Genomic DNA, 24,442 nt, shown 5'->3' with positions numbered 1-24,442 from the left:
TTGTCTGTGCAGCTTCATGTTCTTCCTGAGTTGTTGCTTCAACACATGCAACTCCTTCTTTGTTCCATCTTCTACCTTTGCGCGATCTTCATGTCTCGTCGTCACCTCATAGCTTGAGTCTCCAAAGTTACCTTCATTATCATTGGATCTGCTTGATCTTGCAACATTGTTCACCCTCTGTGTTATCAACAACCTTCCACTTTCATTCTCTGTGTTCACTACATTTGTTTCATTCATTGCATTCGATATGTTCAGCCTTCAGTTGTTGCTCATGATGTTGTTCATGATGCTTCTTGTTGTGATGTTACTGCTTGATGTCCTTGTCTACAAACAACTTGATTTCTTCATGAGTAGCTAAGCTCATAGACACTGGATCAACTGCATCCCCAAGCATGCTCTAAACAATGCCTTCGTCTCTTCTATCCTAGAAACCATTATACCTATACTGTTGACAGGCAGATGAACACCGATGATACCTGGAGACATGGCAACAATCATAGCAAGCAATCTGTCAGTCGAAAAGAAAAATGAACATGAGAACTAACTTGCAACATAATTGGGAGAATGATCATGGAGGTTGCGCAATTTCGGCCGGGAGGTCGGGAGACTGACTACCAAGACTGCACAAGGCACGGTCTAAGCCACTAGGAAACTGGCTGACTACTGAAACTATGCAATGCACATTCCAGTCTGGCTACTAACTGTTGGGATTGTGCAATGCACAATTCTAGCTGGGAAGGACTGCTGACTCTATGACAAATTTGCACAATTTCTTAGGTCAAGCAGCCACTCTCCTCAAGAAATACGCAAAACAGTAATGGATGCCATTGATGGGCAGGAATGAGCAAATAGCAAATATGGAGAGGAAGGTGAGCCTTCCTTTCCCCGATTATGCAATCCAACCTTGGTGAAGGCAGAGCTTGGGCCAAGGTTAGTCTGACTCACTGATGGGTGGGTAAAAAAAAGCAAGTTAGTGAATGCATGGTGACAATTAGTGGTAGCAGAAGGGATTGAAAATGCATGAAAAACATGAATGAAACATTCAGAAAACATATCAACATGCATGTGGGTGAGGCAGTTCGTTGGTTGGGCGAATGTCCGTGCAAAACAATTTCATCCATGCGACAACAGTGAGATAGCAATGAAAACTGACATAGAGCTAGGACAAGCTAGTATATATTTAAATGATAGCACGCGTTCAAAGAAATCAAGAAAATAATACTCCTATAAGCGAAAACACAAAAAGTGACAGAATTGCAGCACAAGGCATGGGAAGCGGGCTTACCCCATAACAACTGAGCTGAATGTGTCGACTGCTCCTAGATGTGATGTGGGATGTCAGAGCTACAATGTTGATTTGAGGAATGAGCTCTGCAGTATTGTTGGAGGGAAATGTTCCCCTAGGGCTTTTTGGGTTGAAACCCTAGCAGACTGAAAGTTATCTATTCAAAGAAACACACATTCACACAACCATTATGCTATTACAAGCAAATTCTATTGTAAAGGGTACGTACCTTAGGTCCTACATTTGAGAAGGCCCTTAGGGGCCAAACCCTTCTTGGAGTTCCCTTCTTCTCTTTTGTCCTGCAAAACAACCAATTCCAAAGAACACAGCAGTATATGGACAAAACCTTATAAAGAAAGCATCTTCATGTTATAAATAAAGGTAGTTAGTTATGAAATCCAAACAACCATTTAGATATGACTTCTAAACATGAATATCATAAACATAAGGAAGATTTATATCGGGAACCAAGACATGTGTTTCTTTTATTATAGACAAATAAAGTACGTAAAAAGGAATAATTTCACCTGAGTCACCTTCAACGGGCTCCAACCAAAGCTTCCTTCCGGATCCGTTCCAGCCTCATTCCTTTAACAAACTCCTTCCATGACTCACTCCATGATGTCATAAATGGTGGATGAACATCAACACACAAAGAAACAAGGGTTTCCTGTACAAATGGGGGGAAGTTCAGAAGGCACAAGGGACTTCAGACCTAGTCAGGGGAAAAATCTCAGCATAATAACCTTTCTCTCTCTTCTCTCCTCCCTTAGGCCTTCCCTTTGAGGTCTTTTTATACCTCTCCCAAATTAGTTTTTTAGTTGGGAGTTGGTTGGGAATAGTTGGGCCACGGGAACTAACAGGTGATCAGCAGGTAAAACCCGCGATCTCCACCCGAAAATAAGGAGTTTTATATTTTTTTATGTTTTTTAATACATATACGCGGGTTGGGTATGCAAAGACCCATGTATACACGCGTTTAACTCAGGGCAATGTCGCGTATAAGGGATAAAACACTGTTTTTTAAATTTTAGGACCAGGTCTGGAAGGAGGGGTTGCCCTTGGCTATGAGTGCAGCATCATAAACCATAAGAGTGAGATTTGGAGCTATAACAAGTATCCGTTGATGAGTTTTGATAACATCGAGGTTGTAACGTGCATGCCACAAATCTAGGGGAAGTGACACTTGGAGGGAGGTTTCTGAATTGTTCCTTCTCCAACTGCTAAGCATAGATCGCTGAAACAAGGGATGCCTTTACATGCTGGCTTGGGAGAAACAACCCAGGCATGCAAGTATGTTTTGCTCAGTCCTGGAGGGAACCGGTCAACTCAGCTACACATGCAAGAGAATTCTTGACTGCTAGAGAAAAATGCGCATTTCTGGCTGGGAGCTGGCCTGACTGCCCAGGGGATTTGTGCAATTTCTGGGTCGAATAGCTGAATTCTACCTAGATTTGTGCAAATTGTGGGGTGAACAACCTGCTATTGGGAAAATTTGCATAAATATTACTGGAAGGGTTGGCTGGCAGGATTGTGAAATCATGGAGCCCAGCAGGTTGTCAGAGAGTATTGCACAATTTCTAGTGGGAAGGTTGTTTTCCCTCTAGAAATGCACAAATTTCAAGGGGAAGTTGCTCAACTTGAAGCTGGACCAAGTCCGGGTGAGAAACCTATGAAGGGAAAAGATCAAACTGTGATCAACAAGCTGCCTTTGAGCAAGAAAGGCATTGAAGCTTGAGGACTTGATGAAGCAAGGCAAGTTGCTGTGAAGGTTGGTAGGAAGGCTCCAAAATAGGTGAAGGCAAAATTTTGGAGTGTGGTTGTAGCCACTACAACACCTACATTATGGAAAACCATCTCAAAATTCTAGTATACATGCATTACAAAAAACTACCTCCAAGTTTATACTAATGTGTATTTATTTTGAGCTTCTTTGCAATCTCACTCTATTGCAATTTATTCATATGAGTCAAAAATGAAAGAAGCCCATGTTGGAAAGGCTGATTTTTTTTTTTTGAAATGGAAATAAATGATTAAAAAGAAATTTTCTTATACTATTTTGTAATTCATTATATATCTAAATGGATTATTATTATTATTATTATTATATTATTATTATTATTATTATTATAAATGAATTATTATTATATATTATTATTATTTCAAAATAAATTATTCATATATATAATAGTATTTCTTTAAATACCATTATAGATTTATTTTATCTCCAATTTTTTTGTATATCAAGATGTGTCAAATCCCTTAAGATGCAAACCTTTCATCATGTTTTTAATTTGGAAAATATTTATGCCCCAAGAACTTCATTTTTAATTTAGAGAAGGTTTACACCCCAAAAACTATGTGAAGCATGATGTATTCAAAGTTAAAATGGATCTACACTACACATCTCCCTCATAATTGATTCAGTGTGCATATATTATTTTCATTAGGTAATTTTTTTTTAAGATTTTAAGAGAAATATTAATGTAGTTTCTGGTTGTCCAAGTATTCCTCTTGGAAAATGAGACCAATGACAGAAAATATTTTTTTCAACAGCTAAAAAAATTATTTTTGACATATTATAAAAAAACATAAATATTGTACTAATTGGTTAAAAACCATAATCTAATAACTAACATAGAAGTCAAAAATTGACAAAAGTAACTTAAAAATCCTAAATGACTAGGAACCATCATTTGGATTTGGAGCATTCTTTAGCATCCACTGTTACGGGCTCCATGTTATTACCAGGAGAAAATATTGGTTTTGGGGGAAGACGTAGATGGTCTTCATTGTAGCCTATCAACTTGTTTAGGTTCCTCATAGTTATTTGTAACTCATAAAACATATGAATAATTTCCTCTTTAGCCTCATTGAGATTTAGCAAGAATTGGTATAGTAGGAGCATCAAATGTTAATGGATGTCAAAAGAATACATGTACTGACTATAGAAATGTTTGCTATGCCTAGTATCAAACACCCAATTAGCGATTTCCTCATACACTTCAAAATTTTTCAAACAACCACATTCTCCAACAATTTCACATTCAACCTGAGTAATTTCCTCCCAAAAGTCTTGCAAAGTATTGGCTTGATACATTTCTTCTAATATTCAGGCTCTTTAATAACCTATATAGCTCCCTTGATTTTCAAAATAATTTCTTTATTTAGCTTGAGAACCCCCTTAAATACCAAAAGTAAGAAACCACTCATCAACTCCTTGTGCATTAACAAGGAGTTGTGAGAATGTGGCAGAGAAGAGACAAAATGTATGGAAAGAGAGGATCATCTCTTTATAAGGAGGTGCAAAGAGAAATTTTTTCCTAGGAGGGATGAGAAGGAGAGAGACTACTATGGCAATAAGGAAGGACCAAAGGCAAGTATATTGCAAAAGAGGATACAAGCTAGGGAGAATAAGCCAAAACAAGGTCACCAAACCAATCAGACTAGAAAGAACAAGCCCTAAGAGAGACTATGCTATGAAAAACAACCCAAGAAGGGTGGAAAATAGAGTCAATAAATCTTGATGTCCACGGGCTAAAAGAGGCCTAATTGGAAAGGAAACATCATAGTATAATGTGATTTCCTTTGATAATTTTCTTTCCTTAAACTTCTAACACCTAGAATTTACAGCTCCCACAAGTACAAATCAAACATCGCTAAGAGTGGATGACCACTTCTGCGAATGGTGCAAGAAATGAAAGGGAGGTATGGGTATGAAGGAATCTATGATGGTCCTAAATTTATAAAAATGCATAACATTGAAATGAAAAACCTCCACCAAATCTTCATCATCAAATATGTACACTCTGTATAACAAACCTACATCATATTTGAGTTATGTCACATGATCTCACCATCCTTAAGCATTAAGTAATATGACGACCTTCGGAAGGGTGCATGGGCACATCATTATCCATGTATGTGCCCCAAGTCTTATCCTTCACATTATCCATGTATCCGACCTCCACGAGGGCTTCACTCAATAAACCTACGACGTATTACATGCATTTGTGGCATACTAAGCAATACCCCTAATTTGACTACATATTGGAAAATACCTCTAAAAATCACATTATTTAACCCCCTACTAATACGAACCCAATACACCTTCCCAAATTGTAAAAACCCCTAACTTCTCTAGATATTGTAGGTATCAATTTTTTCATTAACAATTTTTATACACCCTTATATTTTTTCATTAACTTTGAGCTCCATTCTTTATAATTACCAATATAAAAACGCTTTACCCCCTATTATATTATTTCATCTTTTCCTCAATACATATCCTCTAGTATGAATGCACATGGTATGTTATTTCTCCGCAGTGAAATCCCTATGCCCTCCTCTGACACCCTATTCGAGGGTGAAATACCCTTCATATATAGCTCATAGAACCCTTGTTCAAGAGTGGTGTTCAACATGGCAAAATGCTAAGAGTAGGTGAGTAGTGTTGTCTGATGTTTACAACTAACATTTTCGATATGACCATATACACTTTCTTCTATTCTTGAAATGTGTGAGGAGAGGACATATACGATCATAGGGAGAAGATTGGTAACATAATCCACACCAATTTCTAAATGTCATCTAATGTCATCTTTGTCATAATGTCACATTGGACCATGCTGGACCATGATTCATTTTCATATTGAGACAATTTTTGTCATAATGCGATGTTGGACCATGGTTAACCATGGTTGATCATGGCTTATTTTCATATTTAGACAACCTTTGTCACACTGCAACATTAAACCATTGTTGACCATGACTAACCATGGAAGACCATGGTTGTCACAATGTGGCGATGGACGAAGAGATAATATTTATCACAATGTGAGCATTGTTATTGACCATGTTTAGCCATGGTTGACCATGATTGGCCATGTTTTATTTTCATTTTGAGGCAATATTTATCACAATGCAACATTGGACCATGGTTGACCATCGTTTATTGTCAAATTGAGACAATCCTTGACACAATGTGACGTTGGAACATTGTAGACTATGGTTAAGCATGACTGATTATAATTGGCCATGGTCGACCATGTTTTATGAGTGTTGAACATTATTGACCATAGTTGACCATGATTGACCATGGTTGATGATGATTGACCATGTTTCACCATTGTTGACAATGATTGATTTTCATATTGAAAAAATCCTATGTTAAACCCTAAGAGAAGTTTTATAAACCAAGGTATATAAACCCTATGATAAATACTATAGACAATAAAATAAACATGGTTGACCATGGTTTATTTTCATATTCATGCAATCTTGGTGACAATGCGACGTTGGACCATGTTTGACCATGGTTGACCATAATTGATTTTCATATTGAGACAATCTTTGTCACAATGCAACATTGGATCATGGTTTACAATGGTTGATTTTCATATTGAGATAATCTTTGTCACAATGTGACATAGGATCATAGTTGACCATGGTTGACAATGGTTGACAATGGTTGATCATGGTTGATTTTCATATGGAGACTATCTTGGTTGACCAAGATTGATTTTCATATTGGGAAAATCTTACGATAAACTCTAACATAAATATTATAAACCAAGGTATATAAACCCTATGATAAATATTATAAACATGAAAATAAACATGGTTTACCATAGATGATTTACATATTAAGACAATCTTTGTCATAATACGATGTTGGACCATGGTTCACTATGATTGACCAAGGCTGATTTTAATATTGAGAAAATATTTTTCACAATCCGACATTGCACACTGGTTGGCCGTTATTTACCATTGTTGACCGTGATTGATTTTCATATTGAGACAATATTTTTCATAATGTCACGTTCGACCATGGTTTAACATGGTTGACGATGGTTGATTTTCATATTGAGACAATCTTTTTCACAATGTGATGTTAGACCATGGTTGACCATGATTATTGACCCAAGGGATTTATATTAAACCCAAGGATTCATAGTATAAACCCTATGAATAATATTATACCCTATGAATATGAATGCTTAGATTAATAAACTGAAGGGATTGATATTATAAACCAAAGGGAAAAGTAAACCCAAGGGATTAATACTAAAACCTAAGGGATTATAAGCCAAAGGGATTAATATTATAAACTCAAGATATATAAACATTAATATAAATATTAACAACCCTAAAATAAACATGGTTGACTATGGTTTACCATGATTGATTTTCATATTGACACAATCTTTGTCATAATATGGCGTTGGACGATGGTTAACCATGATTGATTTTAATATTGAGATAATATTTGTCAGAATGTGACGTGTGACCACAGTTAATTATGGTTGATTTTAATATTGAGAAAACCTTTGTGACAATGTGACATACAACCATTTTTTACCATGATTGACCATGATTGATGATGTTTAACAATGGTTTATCATGGTTGATTTTCATATTGAGACAATCTTTGTTACAATTTGATATTGGACCATGCTTGATCATGATTATAAACCCCGTGGGTTTATATTAAACCTTAAGATTAACATTATAAACCCTATGAATACTATTATACCCTAGGAATATGAATCCTTATATTAATAAATCCAAGGGATTGATATTATAACCCAAATGGATTAATATTAAAATCTCAAGATATTATAAACACAAGGGGATGATATTAAACCCATTAGATTAATAGTATAAACTCAACATATATAAACACTACGATAAATATTATAATCTCTAAAACAAACATGGTTGACTATCTTTGATTTTCATATTGAGGCAATATTTGTCACAATGCGTCATTGGACCATGGTTGGCCATGATTGATTGAGACAACCTTTGTCACAATGCGACATTGGACCATAATTGACCATGGTTGATTTTCATATTAACACAATCTTTGTCACAATGGAACGTTGGACCATGCTTGGCCATGATTGATTTTCATATCGAGAAAATTCTATGATAAATCAGAACATAAATACTATAAACTAAGGTATATAAACCCTATGATAATTATTATAAACTCTAAAATGAACATGGTTGACCATGTTGATTGACAAATTGAGACAATATTTGTCACAATATGACATTGGACCATGGTTCATCGTGCTTGACCATGATTAATTTTTGTAACACCCCTATGGCTTTGTTTTTTAAACAATACTATCTTTAGACATTAAACTATTATTTTTTTTAATGGTGAATGAAGCCATGATGGAACTTATGTGATGATGTAATTATTTTATTATTATTTGAGTTAACAAATAAATTGCTTGGAAACAATTCAGGAAAGAGCACTAGAGATTAGAAGACTTCTTGCCAACTTAGCAAAAGTTGTTGTTGGTTCAGTCCACATGATCGATCTTCCCTAAAAGTCTCCTAAAAATCCCTAGGAGAAAATAATTAAAATAAAATTAGTTAACATAATGGGAGATAAAGATTATGTTAATCGCTCAGTTGGAGAAAAATACTAAATGGGGTGGAATAAAGAACTGTAGAATAGAGAAAAAAAAAAGAATATTGCTCAAAAACAATAAAACCAAAAGGCCTAGGAAAAAGGCTCACAGACTTTAAATCGAGATGTTGCTAAAATATGCTTAAAATAAATCTATAAAATAAACCACCTATGAATCAAAGAGGTTGTTGATTCCTGAAGGCAAGAAGGTCTAAGCTCGGGGGGTATTGTTGGTGGGAGTTCATGGTTGGGTGGAATATGGTGTGTTCATGAACATTCCCAAGCATTTAATTATGGTAAGGTGAAAATTGATTTTACTTTATAAGATTATATTAACCCTAAGGTTTTGTAATTAGAAAGCATATTGAAAATTCATAGAATGAGTTGTTTAAGTTACTAATTGCATAAGTGTTAAATTCTTTCTCCTTGCATGTGTGTTAAATTCTTGAAAAAAAAATGAGTTTGATGAAATATATGATTGTATTGATTGTAATTTTGTGTATTAGAATGAGTGGATTAAAGAGGAAAAAAGATGGATTATGGTATGCATGCATTAATAGAGTACTTGGCAATGGAATTTGGTTATGATTCGACATGTGATAAAATACTATGAATGAAGGGTTAGATTCAAAACTATGATATATTCACATGTTAAAAAAAAATGAGTTAGCGGATAAAAACTCTAAACTGAGCAAGGACAATTTTTATTATTATTAATTGAATCGTGATAGAAGTATTTCTCTATATATATTATATATTAGTAATAATAAAAATGCACGATAGATCTATACAATATGATTTGTTGAATCGGTCCCAAAAAGTTCTTACACCTCCGTCTTGAAATCATTCCCAATCTACTGATGGATTTATCTTTAAAAAAATAAAATAAAATAAAAAAATAAAAACAACTCAGTAAATTCTCTAGTTATATCCCTCATTTTCTAATTATATCCCTATACGTTTACTGGAGTACAAGTAGAGGAATAGAAGTAAAATAGAATTACCCGACACGCAAAGAAATAAAACAAATTCCTGAAATACAAATAAAATAGTATTATTTATAAGTAAAAAAAATAAAACAAATTTCTCCGATACAAGTTAAAGAGATTTACTCCAAAGGCAAAGAAATAAAACAATTTTTCCAAAAAATAAAACAAATTTCTCCGACACAAGTTAAATAGATTCACCCTAGAGGCAAAGAAATAAAACAAATTTCTGGAAAATTATACCAGCGTATATATAGAACTTATTGGGAATACTATGAGAGAATGTTTTGCAGAAGGAATGTTTAGTTATTTCTATACTGAAAAGACATGGGATATTAAACGTTTCCTACAAACCTGCAAAATACTTATTTTTCTACGAGATAACAAAGTAAATGAAATTGTTAAGAGAAGGATTGTATGTTTGCACTTGGCCTTTTTAACTAATTATAATTATTGAGTTTCTTGATCGAACTAGTACAATAATGATAAAACTTCAGATATTTCAAAAGACTAGTAGTTCATTTGCATGGTTCAAATAACCTAATTAAAGGGATAATTAGTATCCCTGATAAGTTCTATTAAATATTCCAATAGTTAAAAATAAAATAATGGAAGAATTGCCCAACTCAATTCCTTATACTTCATTATACAATGGTTAATAATTTCACTCTATCTAAAGCAATGGAATAGTAATTCCATGATCGAATACAAAATATAATACCATAAAGAAGAGTCAGAGAAATTATACATTCCCACATGAGACAGTAATTCTTCTGAAGGTGGTAGTTTATACTCATCCGAAGAGAAATACAAATTTTAATAATTAAAACATTCATAACAACCTAAAGCTATGGGTAGAGCATGCACAATTATAACTGTCTACATTGTTATTGAAACCCTATAGGAATGGACTGAGAACAAAATAAATGAATAAAACAAACCTGAGAATTTAATTTGAAACCTTTTAAGGTTCGAAGGAAACATCATAGGAAAAGGCCGAGAAATCGGTTCTAGCGTTACACATAAGACTATAAGGGTACACTATAAAAAAGAGATGGAATGAGGAAGAGTAAGCTCGAAGTAACCAACCCGCAGGAAGAAGGACATTCAAAATCAGTAAACGAAAAAAAAGGTAGAAACCCCTAAAAAGGTAGCAGCTTTTCCATAAATAATACCTGCAAGGCACTGCAATAATATGGGAATTAATACCATGGACAAAAATGAATTCCAATGGAAATGGGTGTCCTTGAATTCCAAAATCTAAATGTCGGGTTGACATAGTCAAAATATACCTAAAGGAAAAACGGAAGGGTGTCTCTCAAGAGCTACCAATGACAAGGGGTTAAGTCAGTTGGGAAGAAGCAAAATCCTTAAAGAATTTAAGGTATTGTCTTTCCATTATAAAAAAAAACGACTTATGCTCAACGTGAAGGGCACAGGAATGAACGATTGTATAATAAAATTTGTAATTCCTATAAATTTGAATGAATATGTAAATAGTTTCACTGTGAGTCACAAATGCTCAAGTTAGATAACAATGGGTGAAAGACTTTGTTCCTAATTCATAGGAAAGGGACCCAACACGATATAAAAACAAATAGATAAAATCTTCAGTAATGATATTGAAAAACTAGAATGAAGGATGAAGAAAGTTGTCTTCTCAAGCTTTTTAGGTGACAGGTAAGCAAGGAAGGATTGCAACCTTAATCATTTTCTCGTGGTAGCTGACAACATTGAACTGATTTGGGATATTTCCACATAAAGAAAAGATTTGCATATTCAAGGAAAAATTTAAGGTAAAAAGAGAGTCACCTCATGTCTGCGCCTCCACGAAGAAACCGTAGAATGAGTTGAGACTGACCAGCATAAAGGAAAAACTAATGAAAATTATCTACCGTGGAAATTACAACTCGACATCAGCAAAGGGATAATTTCTCTCTCGGAAAAATCATGGATTGAACATCTGTGGAATGAAGAGATGGCCTCGGATAGGAGCTTGGAAAGAAGCTTTTCAGAAAAGATTGGCAGCTGGCCGCCAACCCAAAAGACAAAGGCTCAAATGAAACATCGTTTAGGGTTTTCTTCCCATCTTTTGAAAACGATCTGTAAATTTTCACCATTCTATCATCAAAATAGATAGCAATCGTCCATACTGCGCAATGTGGAAGAGCTATTCACATGGGAAGGGCTGAGTTGTCCAATGCTAAATTGGGCCTGCAGATATATTTAGAATTTCATTCATTGATGTTATATTATGAGAATTTTAAAAGAACAAGGGAGGCTGTGAGGCAGCAAGTCCCTGCATTGAGAACCGAACTAGATGTTGATTCTGTCAAACTGAATTGGGAACCGAACTAGATGCTGATTCTGTTAAACTGAATTGGGAACCGAACTAGATGCTGAGAAAGTGCCACTCCTGCATGCTAGTGTATATTAGATATCTTAGATCTTGGATAACCATCAAATGGATTAGCCTTAGATGTTGTTCCATTGATCATCCTGCAAAACCTAGCCGGCCTTGCCATAGCTGCTTCTAGCTGATAGCTTTGTGACTGGTCCTGGGGATGCTACTGGTGCTTTCGTGCTTTCAGTCAGTCAAATGCACCTGCATTGGGTATGCTCAGTTAACATCCAATGCACAGTTTTGATACCAGAGTTCAAAATACGACTGCCAAGCCGGCCTTGCCATAGTTGCTTCCTGAGCAGATTTAAGTGCCTGCATTGAGTAGGTTCAGCCTGAGAATGCACTTGAGAATGCACCTGCATTGAGTAGGCTCAGTTAACATCCAATGCACAGTTTTGATACCAGAGTTCAAAATACGACTGCCAAGATAAAAAAGAATTTCTCAGACATAGGAAACATGATGACGACTAAGTGTTCGATGCAATATTATGTTTAGTGATGCAATGCAACTACAAGTCACAGAATCATAATATGTCTACTGAGCTGCTCAGACTGCTTATGTCAGTTAACATCCAATGCACATTTTTGACACCAGAGTTCAAAATACCATTGCCAAGATACAAAAGAACCTGTTGTACGTTAGGATCAGTCATTGTAAATGTATATCAATCCACAGACCAGTCAAAGACAGCTTAACCTAGGCTTGTTATTATGATATTAAGTATGGCCACGTTCTGCAATTCAAATGCCCAATACTGCATAATCAAACAAATGATCAAGAAAATCAGTCCACTGTACCACTGTAGCTAACTAAGTGCTAGGTCTTGGAGTTTTTTTGCTGCCATTGCCTTCTTGGACTCTAAAGACTCAATAAAATAGAGCTGTACTTTTCTCAGTCAAGTGGGACTATATTCTGTCAAACTGAATTGGGAACACTTTTGCAGAGAAAGTGAAGGTTGACCGAACTAGATGCTGAGAAGGTGCCACTCCGGTATGCTAGCTTCCTTCTGACTCAGTGTATATTAGATATCTTAGATCTTGGACCTATTGACTAAGGAGGCAGAGCATGTTTTTTGGGATCTATTGCACAGAGGAGGGTGATATGCAATGAAGCTTGTAGAGCCACAATCAACAAGAAAGTCATCAAAAGGCAAAAGCCAATGCACAGTTTTGATACTAGACTTAAAAATACCACTGCCAAGCAGAGAACGCCTTTATGGTTATCCCGAATCGATTGAAGGTTGACTGAACGGGATAATGTTTAAATAATTTTCTCAGGCATATAAATTTTCTTTATATTTCCTCAACGAGGAAGTATTGTCTCCAGGTGTTCTTAGCGTTTGATGATCCAAGGAGAATCCTATAAATCGCATTATGAAGCCATAGCTACGATATGATCATATATAAGTCAGATATTGAAACAGAGCATGTCATTTGAAACAGAGACTTATTGTTTGTAATTTTCTGAAGATTTAGAGTTGCAGAACAAATTAACTGTGAAACAGAGAATGTACTTCACTTTGTAGACTTTGTAAAATTAGTTCAATATGTGTGTTAATCTGCAATGTTGTAACTTATAACGATGTTTCCAAAAAAGAACTACAACAATATGTAACATATTTGTGAAACAAAGACTTATTGTTTGTACTCATCTGAAGAATTTTTCAGCGAGTATTGTGGCAAGGGGAAGGCTTCAACTATTTAACCATCTTTATAAATAAAAATTGAGTATGAATTGAAAAAAAATAATAGTGTTGTTACCTGTGGCTTATAGAAACCTGATGTTGGGTTATCTTAGAGCCGGATATAAAGAAACCTATAGGAAATCAGGCAAAAACCCAGTAACAATTGAGGAAGGGTTTAGTGGCCCAAATGGAGAACAATATCATTACTGTAAAATATGAAACAAAGAGTATTCACTTTGGTATTGTTGAGTAATAAAAAGGAAATATCAAGGTATACAGAGCATCAGGAACAGAACTGAAAGTTTGACTACTTCACCAGAAAGGCTCAGCAGGTCAGGAGTGGCAATCTTAGTCCATCAATCAATCTCAAGCATTTGATTAAGATTTGCAATGTATCACTCTCTATGTGAGGGGACCTCCAGCAAAGTCTGGTTGACTCAGTCCAGGGCTTTATTGAGCAAGCCATAGAAATCCAAGATTAGCTGAACAATGTGCAGAAGGCTTTCTATCAAGGTGTACAGAGCATCTAGGAATAGAACTGAAAGTTTGACTACTTCACCAGAAAGGCTCAGCAGGTCAGGAGTCCATCAATCAATCTCAAGCATTTGATTAAGATTTGCAATGTATCACTCTCTATGTGAATTATCCATGGATTATCATGAAGCTGAAGAATTTTGTGGGCAAGAAACGATAAGAAATCTCATCGTTAATTGAGAAAGACTTGTCATTCATTAGGGAGGATGGAGTAGGATCGTAGGCGAAGAACATTACGAAACTGCACAAGGGGTTAAGCAAACTTTACAACATTATAAGGTTCTCAGTGACTAGTACATGAAAATTAGCACTACTGCACTTCTCAGAATGCAATGATTATGAACACTCTAGTCCAGCACAAGCAACAAATTGATGTTTTAGGAATTTTGAAATACTATAACTGTGGGCATCTATAAAACTTTGTTTTGGCATATTTGGACTGACCAAATTACTTTGAAAACCATCCAAGCAATCTTTATGTATTCCTTGCTGTCTAGCTCTGTACAAACTTTTATAGCATAAATTTTCTTAGTTCTCGTTTAAAAAAAAGAAAGGAACTATATTTCTCTGGTAAACATGCACACACATCAGTGTAGAGCCATCATAACCATGAATTATATGAGCATTAAGAGATTAGAATCTCAATTTATTTTCAATCTCTTTTTGTGCTTATTAAATCCAAAGTTAAAATGGATTGATCATAGTAAAAAAAATCATCTATATATTGCAAAACAAGCAGAAGAGTTATTACCTTTTAGCCCTTTAACCATTTCTTACTTATCTTCAGCGATAACCATTCAATATATCCATCCACTCAATATCCATCTACAGGCTTGTCAATTATGCTTATAATAGTTAAGGATACAAATTGGATAAGAGAGATAGAACTTAGGTAAATAAGAAATTGAGGCACAGAACCTAAGGGAGGAAGCCCCTCCGGCCACTGATTGGGAGCTATTGAAGAGCATGACAAAAGCCAAACAAGTATACCATAGTCTTCATCTTTCTCATCTTTAAGTGAGAGTTGACTCTGTAGGAAAGAGAGAAGACGAATTCTCCTCAACGTCTAAGAATCTACCGCAAAGGATCATGGTATGGAAAATGACGAGGAAGATTATCCAAAATGGTACAAAGTTCAAAAATATGTAACCAGTAAAGAAGTGAATTCCAATCCAGACAAAATCTCCAAAGAGAAACATGTTGGAGAGATTTTACCCCTAACGGGGGGATTAACAGCACACTGCTTTCACTGACTCGACAAGCCCCCTTAAAAAAATTGCAAACTCTAAAAATAAAAACCTCATTTAATGATTTACAAAATATATATAATTATATTGAAGGCACACTTGCTGTCTATCTGAAAATCTCAAATGCTAAACAAACACAATTAAACACATTAGTTTGGGCTGAAAGGATGCCACACAACATAGTAAGTGCTAAAAAGGTTTCAAGAAGATGCATCCACAAGCTAGATAAGAGTGAAACATAGTGGTCAATTACTTGCTCACTTGAATACCTGGAATAGTTGCATTAGGGTGGTTTCTATCCTAGAATTACCGAGCATTAAAATATTGCAATAAGTTGTTGTCAACTAGAATTTCTGAATAAATGACATCTTCTTGCATATTCATGATTGACATAGGTGGACAGATAATATAGAACACATTCTCATTAAGCCAAACAAGGTGATACAATCTGTAAAAGAAGAAATTGATTATACCTAATGGATCCTTCGAACACGGAAACATGACGGATTGAAATAAAAAGGGGATAAAATATAAATAGCTCTCTTGTGATACTAACCAAGATGGATGGTACATGTTAAAATTGGTTGTACCTAATGGATTACTGGAACATGGATAGATGGATGATTGGGACAAATGATTAACATCAGTTTTGAAAATTTATATGGTAGCAAAATTTCTTTGCCCACCATCATAGGGTATATTAAAGTAAGCAGCTAAAAGAATTATTTTATCCAGAATGACCATCCATTTAGATAAGCGTTAATACGAAGTCTCCTAAAGATTAGGAACACTGACACGATGCCACTGATTGAGGGCAGTTCAGTTGAATACATAGCACACCTAATCTTTAGTGCTGAATACAGATTAAATAAAGATGTATAGCAAAACTAAACCAACAAAATCATATGAACTTCTTTCCCTATAACCATTGATCAGACAGAAAAGCTGTCTGTCAAGATGAGATATGGTCTGATCTGAAAACTTAAGCTATAATATTTGAAACTGGAACATATGCACTTACACAAAATGAGATGTTGCAACTTACAGCCCAAGCTATCCCTTCACTGTAGAAATAAAAGTTGATATGTTTTCTTTATGCTGAAAGCTCTAAGCAGAAACCTAAAACAACTGCTGTCAAACCGACATTACCATAGAGCACTCAAAGGGCTCCTCGTTCCCACTCGGGACAAAATCGCTGCAGCAGCAGATTCCTAATCGGGAGCGTTTTCCAGATGGCAACTACTAGAGAATTTCGGGTTGCAAGAGCATGTTTGCAGTTGGCAGCATTTTCAGGCAAGCAAACCCTAGAGAATTTTGGGAGCACACTCTGCTACCTGAAGCACTCCTGTGTGCTCCCAGGTCAACTCTGTGTATGGAATGACCTGCTCGCAGAGATTTTTTGGGAAGGAGTATCGCCCACTCACGCTTCCTGGTAACATTTTATCCAGCACAAATTTCACAAGATCACCACCTACGATTTACAATTTTATTTATCTTTGATTTGTTTCTGCCAAACAAATTATCTGTGTAGATATTCAGCACTAGAACATCAACTACCCGATCCTTGTCCCAGCATTTATACTGTATCTGGTAGATATAATTGGGGCTTTTAGAGTTATTCCTTCCAAGACAAGAAAATAGATTTGCTGCATTCAATTAATAAAATGGTGAATTGAAACCCCCTTGGGGAGCTCACTTGGCAAACCTGTGAAAATATAAAGTAAATGTGAGTACTATGTCCCATGTTCAATGTTCAAGTAATCCATGGCCAAATGTTGGGGGTGGTGTAATTCACCTACGGGTTATAATGGTAACGGTTGAAATCAGCCCCATGTTACGCGAGTACAAGCCCGACGCAGTTGCCAATTCCTTGCAGGAGTAATCAAAACTGACTTGCAATAAGTACCATACCTTGCAGGAGTAATCAAACCTGAAGATTATTCTAACAAATTCCCAATCAAGAAATGATTAAATTAAAACTTCTTAAGCTCAAAATAAATACTTAAAGAGCTTAAATTGACAGAAATAACCTACAAATTTCTCAGTTACTATGGGATATAAATATCCTTGAGAAAAGAATAAATACAACAATTGTGCAATTTCAAAAATGTATATGAATGCTATGCTTCTTTTAGTATATATTCAATACAAAGGTGTCCATTCTTTGTGAAACCATCCAATCACAATATTAGCATTCATGTATATACACAGATTTCATCAAACTAAACATGACATAGTGATTGTTGCCAGAGGAAGCATGCAATCTTTCAAGATATTTGATAGAATGATCTGCAGTAAAAGATGAGAAAGATGATAGCCCGACACAATAGGGGAGGTCTCCTAATATGGGGCAAGCAAAAAGTTCCTGAACAACAAAAAGCCACAGTAGGGGAGGTCTCCTAATATGGGGCAAGGTAAAAAAATTCGGTATTTTGCTGCAATCAGGACAAAAACAGATAAAACATTGAATTTGTAAATGTTGACCTCGAAAATATAGCTAAAATAGGTTATCAAAAAACTATAGTAAGGTTTTGTATCGGTTTGTTTAGGAGGCAAGCTCAAAACCTATTTATTAAAGTACATGACCCAAACAGTTCGTTGGTTCATTGTTGGGTGCCCGTTTTCGATCGATCCTAAAAACGCTCTGAAATGTGCATTTTCTAAAGAACAATTGTGTCAGATATTATGGGAGGGAGCGAGCATAGGATAATACTGACTCATTCCTTCTGGTGTGCCATAAAGAAGTTCAAACCTGCCTAGCTATTCAAACTATTAATTACAATATTGCCATGGAGATGTTGATCTTATCCATTGTTTTGATCTCGATTCCACTAATCTCATAGTAGATAGAGCATAAAAAAATGCTCCTCCGTCTCCAGCTTTGTGAAGAAATGAGATTAGAGTTGTAAAAGGTATGTGATCAGTTGAGCAATAGTCCCTATCGCGCACCATCGAAGCCATTGATCAACGCATCAGAATTATGTCTATTAATAGAATAAATGAAAAAGCGCCCAACATTCAGTGCTTTGAGTTCAAACCGTCCAGAAACTAATAAATAAGAAACTAAAAATATTTTCTACATTATTACAGAGTAAATTACCTGGCAGGTCTACAATGTATGAATAAGCTGCAGAGACATGGAATCCACCGCGAAATGTCAGAATGAACCAAGCCAAGGTTAAGGAGGGAAAAGTTTTGATAAATGGAATGATGAGAGACATGGTGCTCATGGTAGGTCCCACATAGCGTTTTGTGTAGGATGATTTATATTTTATGTCCACAATGGTTACATACAAATAAAATGATGGTCAACTATAATATATAGAATTTTCATGGGCTACACATGTCCTACTGCCTCACCACCAGAGGTGTAATGAAAGAACAAGTTCCTTCAGAGAAACTGAGCTGCCAAACACATAGCTTTTCACAAAGGATGGACTGGGAGTAGCCGTGACCGTGCCTCATGTCTCACCACCCCAGTAAACCCTGCACTACAGGAGGGAGTTAAAAGCTTAGGTCTGTGCCGCGATAAATCGATTGTATTGACATTTGATAGCTATTTATAAACAGTTTGAAAACTGAGATGAACGTACCTCAAGAGGCAAGAACTGCGGTTAGAACGCTGGATGACAAAAGGATTTGGAAGGTAGGAGGCGTGTTACTAATCTTGCATAGCGTAATCCTATTTCGGCAACCGGCAACCAATAGACAATGTTTCACAGAGGATGGACTGGGAGTATCCGTGGCCGTGCCTCATGTCTCACCGCCCCAATAAACCCTGCACTGCGGGAGGGAGTTAAAATATTAGGGAGGGAGTTAAAATATTAGGTCTGTGCCAGGATAAATCAATTTTATTTCCATTTGATAGCGATTTATAAATAGTTTGGCAATTGATATGTACATACCTCAAGAGGTAAAAACTGCGATTAGAATGCTGGATGACAAAAGGATTTGAAAGGTAGCAGCCTCGCTTCCAGTGCTTCTGTCTTCCGGTCTCTACTTCCCAGTAAACTCTGTGTATTTTATTTCCTTGCCTATGATTATTCCCCTGCTAATCATTCCCCTTATCTGTATTTTGTATTGTGCATGCACCATATCTTGATATATAATGAAGTTGTCACATCTCTTGACTCTGTTTTTGTACTGGCCCAAACACCTGTTCGAGAATGGTTTTGCCACAGAGAAAGGGGTACGATAGCCCAAACTCCAGAAAAATGACGAAGGGGCTTCCCCGGTTTCATTGCTACCGATTGCCTAGAGTCACAGCTTGGAGGACTTGCATGGTTATTTGAAAGGAGGTCATTGCCGAGAGCTGGTGTCCGTTTCCAGTTTTCTCTGCCAATTTCCAAGAGATCCAGATCTAGATATGGCAAATATCCATATCCAAAGACAGACAGAGATCTTGAAAGCCAGATAGAGAGAGTTGTATCTGCTAGATTGGCAAAGATCCAGATACAAATCCAGAAAGAGATCTTGAAAGCCAGATAGAGAGAGTTGTATCTGCTATGACGTATCCTAGGTTGGGCTGACACTGATGAACTCAATAGCTGAGAGTCTGTCTGCCAGACCATGGACTCGGGACGACAGCACAAAGAGGAAACAAGGAAGACCAGCAGAAAGAGGAAACAAGGGAGGGAGGCCAGCAAAACACCTGCACCAGAATGCATGGACACCTACAACACCTGCATGCACAACACCTGCCAATATGCTCAAACCTGCTAATATACTAGCCAACCTGCAAACAAACCTACAAAAAAACGTGAACTAAGGTTAACATACCTGCAAACAAATGCGAACTAATGTTAACATTAATATGAACTCTTTGACCGGCTCAGATAATAAATAGGGTAAAGCAAAATAAACCTATGGTCCAGCCTCTTCCGCCTCAGGAGGAGGCCAAATAAGATGGAAAACACAATTACTTTTCAAAACCTTGGTTATCCTGACACTGGAAAACACCGTTGCATTTGAAAACTTTGGTCACCCTCCAATAATCCACGTAAATTAATAACATAGCACTTCAAATTAATGCTATAGCATCGCATATGGATTACTATAGTCCCTGGCCATTGCCAGATGGCAGGGACTAATAAGAAAAATTATATACCAAGACTTGGTTGCTACTTCATGTGTTTTAGATGCACTACATTCCTGGTTTTATTATGAGAACTTAAAATGAAAAAGAAAAATTATATACCAAGACTTGGTTACTGTTTCATGTGTTTTAGATGCACTACGTTCCTAGTATCAAGGGCAAAGAAAAAATCTATATCAGTTGCATTTTTCTTATGTCCTTTGAATTTAATACCATCTGAATGAAATTAGAGTTATGGAAATATGGCACACGAATATCAAAGGCCTTGAATTTAATGTGGACTGATAAATCATAAAATTATAATCTAATGTTTAATAGTGGAGTCTGTTGAGGTAATAAGGTAAGTACTAGAATGTGCAAGTAATATACATCAACTTGGTTATGCATAAAACATATCGTGCTAAATTAATGTCAATATTTCACTTTGAATAAGTCATAATGGGACAATTGGACTAAAAACATAGCGAGAGTACTCACTTCTATCAGGAATGTAGGTGTGAAGTCGTTAACAATTTAGTTGTAAATAATTATGGTACAATCATAAATTATCATTCAATAGAGAAAGTATAACAAGAGTATGCATTAAATATTCAAGAGAATAGCTATAAATCTTATTTATTAAAAGAAAATGGGTGTACATGAAATTATGTGACAATTTTCATATTGAGAATTTTTTTGTCAAAGTGTGACATTGGATCATGGTTGATTTTCATATTGAGGCAATATTTGTCACAATGTGACTTTGAAACATGGTTGACCATGATTGGCAATGGTTGTTGATGGATCACCATGGTTGATTTTTCTATTGAGACAATTTTCATGACAATCTGATGTTGGACCATGGTTGAACATGATTATAGACCCAAGGAATTTATATTAAATTGAATGATTAATAGTATAAACCTTATGAATAATATGATATCATATGAATATGAACCCATAGATTTATAAACCCAAGGGAATAATAAACCAAAGAGATTATAAATCCATGGGAATATTATTAAACCCAAGGGATTAATATCATAAATCTAATGTATATAAAACCTTAAATGATAAATATTATAATCTCTAAAATAAACATGGTTAACTGTATGACTTACCATGGTCGATTTTCATGTTGAGACAATATTTGTCACAATGCGACATTGGACCATGGTTTAACATGGTTTTTTTTCATATTGAGACAATCTTTTTCACAATGTGACATAGGACCATGGTTGACCATGGTTGACAATGGTTGATTTTCATATTGACACAATATTTGTCACAATGTGACATTGTACCATGGTTGACAATGATTATAAACATAAGATATTTATACTAAAGCCTAGGATTAGTGTTACAAATCCTATGAATAATATTATACCCTAGGAATCTAAAGTCATAGATTTATAAACCCAAGGGATTGATATTATAAGCCCAAGGGCTTAACACTAAAAATCTAAGGGATTATAAATCCAAGGGAAGAATACTAAAACCAAGGGATTACTATTATAAACCGAGGTTGTATAAACCCTAGGATAAATATTACAAACCCTAAAATAGACATCATTGCCATGGTTGATTTTTATATTGCGACAATCTTTGTCACAATGTGATATTGGACCATGGTTGGTCATGATTGAATTTCATATCGAGACAATCTTTATCACAATGCGATATTGGACCATGGTAGAAAATGGTTGGACCATGGTTCACCATGGTTGACCATGATTTATTTTCATATTGAGACAATCTTTGTCACAATGTGACGTTGCACCATGGTTGACCATGGTGGATTTTCGAAATGAGACAATATTTTTCACAATGTGACATTGGACCATGGTTGACCATGGTGGATTTTCGAAATGAGACAATATTTTTCACAATGTGACATTGGACCATGGTTGACCATGATTGACCATGGGTTATGATGGTTGATTTTGGTTGAGCATGTGATGCAAGAGCATCTAGCTGAAGGGGATCATCATGACAGAGGGTCATTTGGTCTCTGTGAGGACTGAGGGAAAAATTGAAGTGGACACTTTAGTTTTCATTTTTTATTTTAATTTCATAGTGATGTAGCATTTAGGAAGGTAAAGGTCGATTTAAAAGAACTGTTGTAGTTAACTATTTTTTTATTATTATGTTATCTTTTACAAATTACAGCATAGGAAAAACAAACAGTTTTAGAAACTAAGAAAACCATCAAATGTAACTAATAGTAGTTAAGAGAAAACTGTTTTTCAAAATCATTCAAAAGACAACAGAATGTATTGTAATGGGTTTGATTTTGGAAAAATAAAGTAATAGCAATCTATGGACACACAAAATTTTACATTTGAATTCCCATAGCAGTCCATTCATAGTCCTTTAATCTGTGTTACCTAATACAGTGAAAGAAAGTCTTTTTTGTTCTACAGAGCATATACATTTCTCTATCTGCATGAATTTAACAGGCCTATAGATAGCCAAACTTCTCAAGTGTCAAAGCAGGAGAACTTACAGAAGCCCAGACAGACATTGGAGTTCCAAACAAATCAAAGAAAATAGAGCGAAAGGAAGCCTTAACCATACATGGTTCCAGATAGCGAAATAGAACGAAATAACACATTTATTTCCTCAGCAATAGAATCTTTTTTTATTTACAATGAGGAACAATATAATCTCTGTCAATATAAATTATAGTCCATACAAAATTTACATGTTATTCAAGTTCAACAAAGTTCACATTGGAAAATGGGTTGAGAAACCCTAACCTATAAACCCTACAACCGCAAACATAAACTATGACAGAGAAAGACCAGAGGTCTACATCAAGACTATGTAGAAGTAAAGGTAGATATCTCTAAGCCTAAAACCTAACCGGGCCACCATTTAAGCCAACGACAACAAAAACAACTAAATATATAGAGTTATCAAGGAGTGACCCTACCGGGTCTTGCCAGCACGCATAATAGTGGAAACCAGGGTCTCCACAGCCGATTCCACCTGCAAGCATTTACCAAAACAGAGTGTGAGAATCATGGTAAAATAGAATGAAGGAACGAAACGAGAGAGAGTCCCAGGATTCGAAACTTACCAGAGAGGAGACAGTGTTTCGAGGTTGCAGCCACCAGAGGGATCTCTGCTCATAAGGAGCATTTGCGTCAGTTAACGGAGGGAAAATCAGAGGTTAATGACAGCTTGGAGCAAAAACTCACCTTGTTGTTGGTGGACAGAGCTGAAGCCATGAACCCCTGAGAGCACAACCTGCAAACAAAACCGAGCAACATAAACTGATAAATTTCGAGAGCAGCTAAGTGGAAGAAACCGAGAAGAAGGCACCCATTGACAGTTAGGAAAAATGACTTGCAAAGAATGTATACAGAGGAGCTGAATGCCTCCACGACAAGCACACTTTCCACGGAGTGACATACCTCACCAAATATAGACATAGAGGATTAAACAAGCACTAAATGGTGGGCATACTTACCAACTGTTGAAGCAGAGAACATAACCAGACTAGGGCTGAACAATAACATTAGTAGCAATAAATTCATACAGAGAAACCAGCACCGGAGAACAAACAGTAGAAACCCTCGAGCCACCACAGAAACGACGAACGAATGACCAAGTGAGTAGGGTTTTAGAGCACTCACCAAGGCGGGAGGGTGTTTTATGAGGCAGGGACACATGTCCATCATCCATCGGCCCAAGTACAAACAATAAAAGCCAGAAAAAAAATATCTATGTGAATTATTGTAATCACCAGTTGATTAAACATAATCACACAATTAATCATTACTGAAATAATAT

The sequence above is a fragment of the Pinus tabuliformis genome, chromosome 7, assembly GCF_031772625.1.
Source record: "Pinus tabuliformis cultivar Carrire ecotype Pingquan chromosome 7, CPIR1, whole genome shotgun sequence".
NCBI classification, from domain to species: Eukaryota; Viridiplantae; Streptophyta; class Pinopsida; order Pinales; family Pinaceae; genus Pinus; species Pinus tabuliformis.
The sequence above is the reverse complement of the archived record's forward strand: the minus strand, read 5'-3'. Positions refer to the sequence as shown.